The 9,407-nt window shown below is 37.9% G+C and overlaps 1 protein-coding gene across 4 annotated transcripts in view; it reads left to right on the top strand.

The window, feature by feature from the left end:
• Positions 1 to 9,407, top strand: part of Fbxo34 (F-box protein 34) — a 90,084-nt gene that overhangs the window by 6,412 nt on the left and 74,265 nt on the right. For 3 of the 4 annotated variants that reach the window (XM_087203998.1, XM_087203999.1, XM_013067938.3), the window contains exon 2: positions 9,323 to 9,404. The exons of the other annotated variant lie outside the window; for it this stretch is intronic. The gene's annotated coding sequence lies outside the window, so the exon portion shown is untranslated. The remainder of the gene's footprint in view (positions 1 to 9,322; positions 9,405 to 9,407) is intronic. 4 annotated transcript variants of the gene reach the window in all.

Consider the following 9,407-nt stretch of genomic DNA (forward strand, 5'->3'; position numbering starts at 1 on the left):
TCTTACCTTCTATATCTGAAATTCTGTCTTCACATTGGCTCATTCTGCTGCATAGAGTCTCAGTGGAGTTTTTAATCTTCTGGAAATCTGTTTGCATCTGTTTTATGGATTCCATTTGTTTCCTATGATGGGATTCCATCATGTTCCTCAGCTCCTCTCTAGATTTATTAATCATGTCTTGCACTATGAGCCCAATCTCTGCTGTTACCTGAGAAATTATTACTGATTTCACTTTTTCCAGATCCTCTTTTGTTGCCAGTTTGGGGAGTCCAGGTGGTTGAGTATCAGATTGTTCCATCTCATTTCCCTTTGGGGTTGCTGTCGGTGATTTGGATGTCTGATTTTGAGACTTGTTCACGTGTCTTCTCATTTTGATGGGGACAGGGGATCCTGCTGGTGCCCTCGTGGCTCACCTCCTGTGTGCTGGCAGGTGTGGTATGGAGACCTGGAAGCCTCGTTTTGTCTGTAATTAAATTTTAATACTGAGGTTTTAGAAAAAATACTCATACGTTAACAGCTTTTGATTTGCTACCACTGATCTATGGTATGCCACATATTTCATCTAAAGTTTAAGAAGACATCAGCAACACAAGTAAAAAGAATGGAGAGTAGATTATTGTGGCCCAACACAGACAAAGGGCACTGGACAAGATTTGGATTGTCTTGGAATAAATGGAACTTTGTGAGCTAGCACTTGCTTCGAGGCAAGAATAAGTGCTTAAGGCCAGGACATGGCTGTGTGAGCCATCTAAAATTAGAGGTAGAAGAGTGACAAGTATCTGTTCTCTTTCTGCTCTCAGGCATGTATGAACCTTCTTTTTCTTTGAAGTGAATCAGTTATGAACTTGGGAAATATATGAGCCTCTCACAGCCGTCATTTCTGGTCTTTGCTTTCTTTTAACATTTTCTAGTGAAAAATTTTAATCATTGCAAAAAATATTTGTACATTGAACACCTCAATATCCACTATCTAAATTCTGTGATTCATGGTTTTGCATATTTGCTTTATTATTTATTTATCCCTTTGTCCATTCATCAATCTTAGGTTTTTGTGTTTCAAAGTAAGTATACTTTATACCTACACATTTGCGCATGCCTAACATTAACTATTAACTATTTGTTTTTTAGGTAAAATTTATGCATAATAAAATGCACAAATCTTATGTATACCATTCCTTTAGTTTGGATAAATTCATGCATCTGTGTAACTGATACTCCTGTGAAGATAACAGGACATTACTATCATCACAAAGTTTATGTACCTTCCAAGTCAGTTTAATCGCCTACAGTCCTACATCCACTAGTTTCTTCTGAAATTACCTGTTCTTTTGGTGGTATTATGGTAAGTGTCAAGAATAAAAAGAAATGAAGGCCATTAAGAAGTAGGGCCTTTTTGAGGTGATGGGAATAGTGCCCTTGTAAAAGAGGCTTGAGAGAACCCTTTGACCCCAGTGACACTGAATCTGCTGCCACCTTGATTTTGGACTTCTGCCCCCTAGAGCTGTGAGCAATAAATCTCTGTCGTTTATAAATTGCTGAGTGTATTTTGTTTTAACAGCCTGAATTGGTGAAGGCAGAAAATAATGTACCTAGAGGAGGCCTGTTTTCTAGATGACCTGAATTGTAGGGAACAGAATGTTGGTAGAAATACTGACCATAAAGGCCATTCTGAAAGCTCAGATGGAAATGAGGAATGTGTTGTTAGAAATTAGAAAAAGTCAATACTTGTGACATGACCGAAAACTTGGCTGAATTGTGTTTGTGACCTTGTGCTTTGCAAAAGGCTAGATTTATGATCAATGGACATGGTAGTTTGCAGAAGAAATATCTAAGCAAAGCATTGAGCATGCACATGGCTTTTCTTGATTGCTTATTGTAAAACGAGATATGAGAAACTATAAGACAGAATTTAAAAAAGAAAGGTTTGGAAAATTATCAGCTTGTGCATGTTGTAAACAGTGACTGTGCTCAGGAGACAGTGCCCAGGGAGTGGCCAGGTGAACTTTGGTTAAGGAGATTAGTGTGGGTCAATGGAAGCCCAGTGCTGTTCATTAAGACAATAACCCTGAAGGATTGTCAGATCTTCAGACTGCCCTGTCCATGACAGAGGCTGAATACCTGGGACTTGGAGACGATGGTTTCAAGGTTTTGCTTTCCACTTTACAGTGTAGCACTCTTTGGCCACCCCAGCTGTGCTTTCTATGGACCCTTGTGTGGGGCAGGACACAGTGGCCACCCTTCTGGAAGCACTGCTTGTGAAGTCTAGTATTGTCTGCTCCAGGACAGTGTGTGTCAGGGGTGGCTGGGTAGCTGTTGATCACTACCTCTATTTAGAGTTTAGGGGATGTCCTGGAGAGCTTTGGAGCCTATTCAGAAATGCCACAGTGGTGGGCCACCACAGAGAGCCCCTTCTAGGGCAGTGGGTAGTGGAACCATGAGGGTGGGGCTGCCCTCTAGTCCCCAGAAGAGCCAGCAGCTAGCAACTCCAGCTTGAGAAAGCTGTTTTGTGGGCTGTGCTCACCAAAGCCAAAGGAGTGGGACTGACGAGAGCCTTGAGGAGCTCAGACTCTAGCACAGTGTATCAAGAAGGCAGGGCAACAGTCAGAGAAAACTATCCTGGAGCCTTAAGATTTAATGTTTGTCCTGTTGGGTTTTGATTTGGTGAGACATGTTGTCTCTTCTGTTTCTCTCTTTTGGAATTATCTGACTCTCCATTGTATGTATTTAATGGTTCATGTGTGTGATACATAATGACTGCTTTTCATTGTGAGTATCTGGTATGTGATGTAGGGAACCGTGTTACTTGTGCATTTCACAGGCTCATGACTGGAGGGGAACTTGCATCAGGATACACCTTTGATTCTCACTGATACCTAATTTAGATGAGACTGGACTTTTAGACTTTTGACTTGTTGCTGGAATGAGTAAGATATTTGGGGCCATTAGGAAGGATGGGTGTATCTTATGTGTGAGAAGGACATCAGTTTTGGACAGAGATGACATGCTGTGATGTGAATGTTTGTGTCTCCCAAGGTTTTTTTGGCCTCATGTTTAAAAATCTCTTAAAGCTTGGCATGGTTGTGCATGCCTGATACGACAGCGCTTGGGAGGCTAAGGCAGGAGGATTACCATGAATTTGAGGCCAGTCTGGGAGCCATAGTGAGTTCAAACCAAGCCTGGACTAGATAGATAGCAATACCCTGTCTCCAAAAAGCCATTAAAAAATATCTTTTAAGGCTTTGAAGATAGTCTAACTCTCCTCTCCTTTAGGACGCCCTGTAATAATAATAATACTAATACTCAATTAGGCATTTTCTTCAGCTTTGTCTTCTTTATACTTCTCCAAATATAATTATCCATTGTAAGAAATCTGTTCTGTAAAACTTCCTAGACTCTTCAGTTCCTATGTAATCTTTCCAGTTTACTCAGAGTCCTATTGTACATATATTCAGTATTTAGACATTTAGCACTTCACTGTATATAGTTATTGATGTTTCATTTTTATTCACATTACCTCCCCTATTAAATTCTAAGCTTCATATCATATGTCCCTAAGTTGTAGGCACACAATTGAAAATTTAGGTTTCCTTTCTTTAATAAGGATGTAGCTGGTTATTTACATCTGTAGCCTTATATTTTTTGAAAGCTATTTTTGTTTGCTCCTCTTCAGTTAAGTTAGAGACATCTTTCTTAGCAAATTCAGTTGGAGTTTGTTCAAAGTGTTAATTAGCTTTTTAAAACTTAAAAATAATTTTGTTTATAGAATTGTTTATTTGAAGCTGTGAAACTACTCTAGGAACTACAGAAGGAAATTGTTGATTAGCTGGAATTTCCACAGATGAAATTTGACTTTGATAAAGATGTCTCAAAGAATACTCTCTCTCTGTTGTCCCAAAACCAGAAAGAGGCAGACTTGTTTGCAAAGTAGGACAGGAGCTCTTATTTCAAGTTCAGTCCTCAGGGCTGTTCTCTGCAGGTTCTGGGTGACGGTGCCAGCCGTCACTAGTCGAACAGTACCTGAGAGGAGGGGAGAGGATGAAAGAAAAACACAACCTCTGAGGAAAAGAAAAAGGAGAGAGGCGGAGGAGAGACCCCTCCTCCCACTTTATTGCCCTTTATATACCTTTTCCACAACCCCCAACCCCTCCTCAGCACATAATTCGGGCGACTAATTATTTTCCAGGGAAAAGGTCAAATGTATCTTTACAACTCCGGGAATAACGTTCCCTTGCATTACAGACATTCGAACTCTTTCTATTTAACCACTCTCGTTACAAGTAACCATCCTTGTTTTTGTGCCAGCTGCATATCCAGGATTCATTATGTTCTCAAGAGACTCAGAGGTCTCTGAAGGTTATTTCAGCCTTTCGCTCTCCACATCTGGGGACCTTCAGATCCTGTGGTTGACTCTGGGAAATAGGTTTCTATGGTTCATGCTGTCATCTTTCCTAGATGAAAAGCCCTACCATCATCACAATACCTTAGTTTTTTTACACAGCACAGTGTCAAAATGTGTCCTGCAAACAAGTCCAAAGAGGATCTGAGAGGGTTACACTTTATGGAATTGTTATTTTTATTTCATGAAAGAAAATTTAGTGTGTATTATACATCAAATATTATGTTAAGTATATTAACTTGTGTCATTTTTTTTCTTAGCACAGTTTTTTACAGATCTTATTTATATTTGTTGGCAAACTTTGTCTTTTTTACTATTTAATACCTTGTTCTCCCCTTCTTTTTTCTTAATATGATTTTGTTGTTGTTTGTTTTTTGTATTTTGTTTTTTATGAGACAAGGTCTGGCTATGTAGTTCAGGTTGGCCTGGAACTCATTATGTAGTTCAGGGTGGCCTCAAACTTGTGGGGATCCTCCTGCTTCAGCCTCCTGAATGCTGTTGTAGGTGTTCACTACCACACCTGGCTTGTAAATATTGTTAATAAATTGATTATTACAGCCCAAATAAACATTAACTTTACTAACATTTACATTTTTGTTTTACTAGCTGGTAAGAGCTTATAACTTCTCCTCAAAATGGAACTTTACATCCTAACTGAATATATTTTTAAGACTGGTGTAAATTGTTTCTCATTTAAAAGTTACAATATAAAACATTTACAGCTAGGTTTTTTTTTAACACTTTGGTCATGAAATTTAAAAAAAGTTTAAGCCATTTTATTGTTTCACTTTGGAATCTAAAAGATTATTTTAATTTTTTTGATTTAGGAATTTAGCTCTATATTATGAATGATCTCATTTACCTAAAGTACTATTGTATATGTTATCAAGTCACCTTGATTCTGACTGTAATTTTATTTCGTGAATCTTTACCTTGCCTATATTGTTTCAATTTTAATTGTCCTATCTTATTTATTTAGTTTGTGAGACTGGATCTCACTGTGTAATTCAGGCTGGCCTTGAACTCACTATGTAGTTTAGGCTGGCCTTGAACTCCTGGCCATCCTCCTCCTTAAGCCTCTCAAGTGCTTGGGTTACAGGTTTGTGCTACCACGCCCAACTGATTGTCCTGTTTTAAAACAGCTAAGAGTTATAAAGCTTAAGAACTGTTTCCTTATGAATCATAAATGGGATCTTTCTTTTCCTTTTAAGGGACATAAATAAGGGAGCATGCCTCTTTTAAAAACCTTATTAACTTTGGAGATTCTGCTTCCTATCTTAATGTTGGACTACTTTTAAAATACTAGTTTTGTTTTGGTAAAGGTCTTTTTATGTGTCTTTAGTGTTTCTAAGCATGCCTTTAATTGAATGCTTGTTGAACTAAGCACCTATGGAATACTTATATTTAATGACTGATTTAAATTCATGCTACCTTTGGGAGGGGAATGAGCTGAGTATTGAACCCAGAGCCTCCATACTGAGCTACATCATTAGTGGTTTTTATATTTTTATTTTGAAACAGGCTGTCCCTAAATTAGTTGCCCAGGCTGAGCTCAAATTTGGCAGTCCTCCTGTGTCAGCCTCCTAGATCATCATGTCCAGGTCTAAATATGTACTACCTCTTGAATATAATTACATAATTTAATGGGAATTCCTGTTAAAAGTCTTAAAATTCTGGGCTCTTCCGTAAACCCCTTACACTGCTTATTTAGTATTCTCCGATATATGAAATAAATTTCATATACTGGTCCATTTTTCCCTTCCAAATTGATAACAGCAGAAATTAGAAGAAAATCTCAACCTTTTTCACTTCCTAATTAAAAAATAAAGTAACTTTTCACCTTTCTACTTATAAAGCTTATTTGTCTTGCTGGTTCATTAAAGTAAGAGTATATCATTCATGAAACAGTTTAATGTTCTTGGCAGGTACAACTTAGTTTTTTTCCTCTTTAGAAAAAAATCATGTTGAGCCTTCATTAATGAACCTCATTATTGTGCTCGCTTCGGCAGCACATATACTAAAAATGAACCTCATTGTTATTATTTAGTTTAAGAAATTTGCCATTTGTATTGTATAGCTATAGACTAACCCCAGCCTCCCACAGGTTCTCCTATGTTCCCCAGGCTTGTCTTCAATTCCTGAGTTCAAGTGATCCCCTTGCCTTAGCCTCCCTAAAAGTAGCACTATAGGCATATCACTATACCTGGTTTACATGGTTGACATCCTATTAAAAGTTTTGCATTGTGTTTGTTTCCAAACTCTTACTGCTCATTTTAGTTACCAAATGTTATGTGCTTGCTTTGAGCCTTCTATCATTGAATGTCCTTTCAGTCAATGTTACTGAAATTCTGTTTTACAGGATAGTTGTTTTGGAAAATATAGTTTTTGCCTTCAAGAGCATTTGCTTTGAAAGGGTTAATGATAATTGTGTGTCTACATGTATTTCAGAGGCTCCAAACAAAAATTTCCACACTGCTTACTAAGAATTTCTAAAGGATTAGTGATTTTGTTTGAGACCCTCTAACCCTGTTGGAAACAATTTGATAGGGTTTTTGTGTGTGTGTGTTTTGGGGAGCCATACTGGGGGGATGCTGGGCCTCCTAGGGCCCATGCATGTTGGCAAGCACTGCACCACTGAGCTACAGCCTCAGCCCAGTAATTTAATATTTGTGCTGTTATGAACCAGAAGGGTTAAGTGTATGTATGCATCACTAAAGAGCTTAATAGTAATTGGGTGGATCAGTAGAGGCCTGAAAGCCTCTACCTTATGATCAAGATGGTCATCTTCTGGCATTGGTTCACCAAACAGGACTTGCTGGAGATGTAGCCAGTTATAAAGCATGTTCTTAGCATGTGTGAAGCCTGGGTTTGATCCTCAGCACCACAAAAACAATAAAAAGGAAAAATCCAAAATTGTGTGGATATCTGTAAAGAAACTTTTTTTATTTTATGCAGTGTAATTATAATCATTACAAGGAGTAACTATTGAATAGGGAATATAAAATTATATGCATCTATCATAGGTATTATGCAAAAATAGGCCAAGGACTTATGATCTTTAGAGTAGTTAAATTTTGAGCAACTTTTAGGTTATTTATGCCAGGAAAAAGGTAATAGGGTATATAAATGGATATTTTAAAGTAGTGTTGAAAAAGAAAAACCATGTTAGGTCAGTTTGATACACTTCTCAGATTTCATTTGAGTTTCTAATCTGATTAACAGACTAGGGAATGTGCCTTTTTGTAATTCTTTAGAATCTGTACTTCTCTTGTGTGTTTCATTCAGTTAAGAGAAAAATCTTGTTGGATTTTTTGATTTAGTTAATCGCTTTTATTTGTTCTATACCAAGACCAGACAATGAGAAATTGAAAGATATATAGTATATACTTAAGAAGAATGAACACATGTTTTGTTTTGTTTTGGTTAAAATTATTTTTGCCCTTTTCCTTCAAAAGAATTATTCTTAGTATGCCTTACCTTTTCCCCCTTTCCACATTTTAAAATTATTTTGTCATTTTGGGAATATCTAGTGGTTCTTAGGGAAATTAGTTCAGTGTGGGATGATCTTGAAACTATAGCGTAAATAATGTTTATTTTTTGGAGTAGATTATGTGTTCAAAACAGAAGGTAGTAGGGCATGAGGGTGCATCCTCATAATCCCAGCAGTCTGGGAGCCTGAGGGTGGAAGATCATAAGTTCAAGCCCCATTGTGAAGGCTCTGGGTTTAATCCCCAGTACCAGGGTGGAGAGAGGGCAGAAAATGTTTCCGGTCACATTGTTTTCTGTGTCCTTAGCACTGAAAATGGTACATAGCATGTGGTGATACTATTTTTCTGTTTGCTTTGCTAGCACAGCGCTTTAGTTGCATTCATTTTCCTACAGATATCTCTTATATGTTTTTTATGACAGAGTAGTACTCCATTGCATGTAAATGCCGTATTTTATTTATCCATTCATCTGTTGATGGGCACTTGTTGATGACAGCTTCCAGGATTTAGCTATCAGGAATTGTGCTGCTGTACATATGGTTATGCATGTGTCCCTGTGGTAACTCTTTTGGGAAGATACTTCAAAGGGGAATAGCTGAATCAAATGGAATTTCTAGTTTTAAGTTTTTGAGGAATTTCCATGGTGATTTCTGTAAACTAGTTTACATTGCCACTAACACAGAAGGGTTCCTGTTTGCTCTTCATATCTTTCAATGGCAGTTTAGTTAAGGGGACAGGAATAATGAGACAGGAAAGTCTCTAGGTTTGAATTTGTTCCAGAGTGCGATGGAACATCTCTTACTGAAAGCAGCTTTCCAGAGTGAGATTAACAGTGTCTAGCTTAATGTATATTATCTCTAAATCATTGTAACAACTCATTCTTGTCCTTTTTCATGTGGAAAACTTAGTCTTACAGGTTAATCACCTTTACTAAGTGTTGGAACTACAGTTCAAACTCATGCAGTCTGACTTGCAGAGGAACTTCGTATACAGTGCTTTCTTGAGGAAGAGCACCTCCACAATCCTCTTGCCTTCCAGAAGCCCCACCTTTGAACACATGGGCCTTTAGCAGACATTTTTGATCCAAACCATAATACTTTATTCTGCTCCATCCCATGAAATGGATTAATCCATTATTGGAGTTAGTGGCATCATGATCCATTCACTTCTTTTTTTTTTTTTGAGACAGGGTCTCTATGTACTTCAGGTTGGCCTTCAAACTTGCCATCCTCCTGCCTCTGCCTCCGGAATGGTGGGATTACAGGTGTGCACCACCACACCTGGCCCATTCACTTCTCTAGGCCTCAACTCTGCACGTTGCTGCTTGGGGATCAGGGTATCAGGCCCTCAATACGAAAGTCCTTGGGGAACACTTCTTATTTAAACCATAACGGAACATTAATGTCACAAAGACATCTTTATCTTTTATCTGTCGTAGCTTCCCGTGATAGGCTGATCAGATGAAGTCACTGTGATTGAAGAATTGGTGTGGTGTTAAGAGTTAACCAATACTGATTAAAGTA

This window comes from Heterocephalus glaber, unplaced genomic scaffold (assembly GCF_053883595.1).
Source record: "Heterocephalus glaber isolate CG9 unplaced genomic scaffold, H.glaber_assembly_v1.0 deba00001826, whole genome shotgun sequence".
Classification (NCBI taxonomy): domain Eukaryota; kingdom Metazoa; phylum Chordata; class Mammalia; order Rodentia; family Bathyergidae; genus Heterocephalus; species Heterocephalus glaber.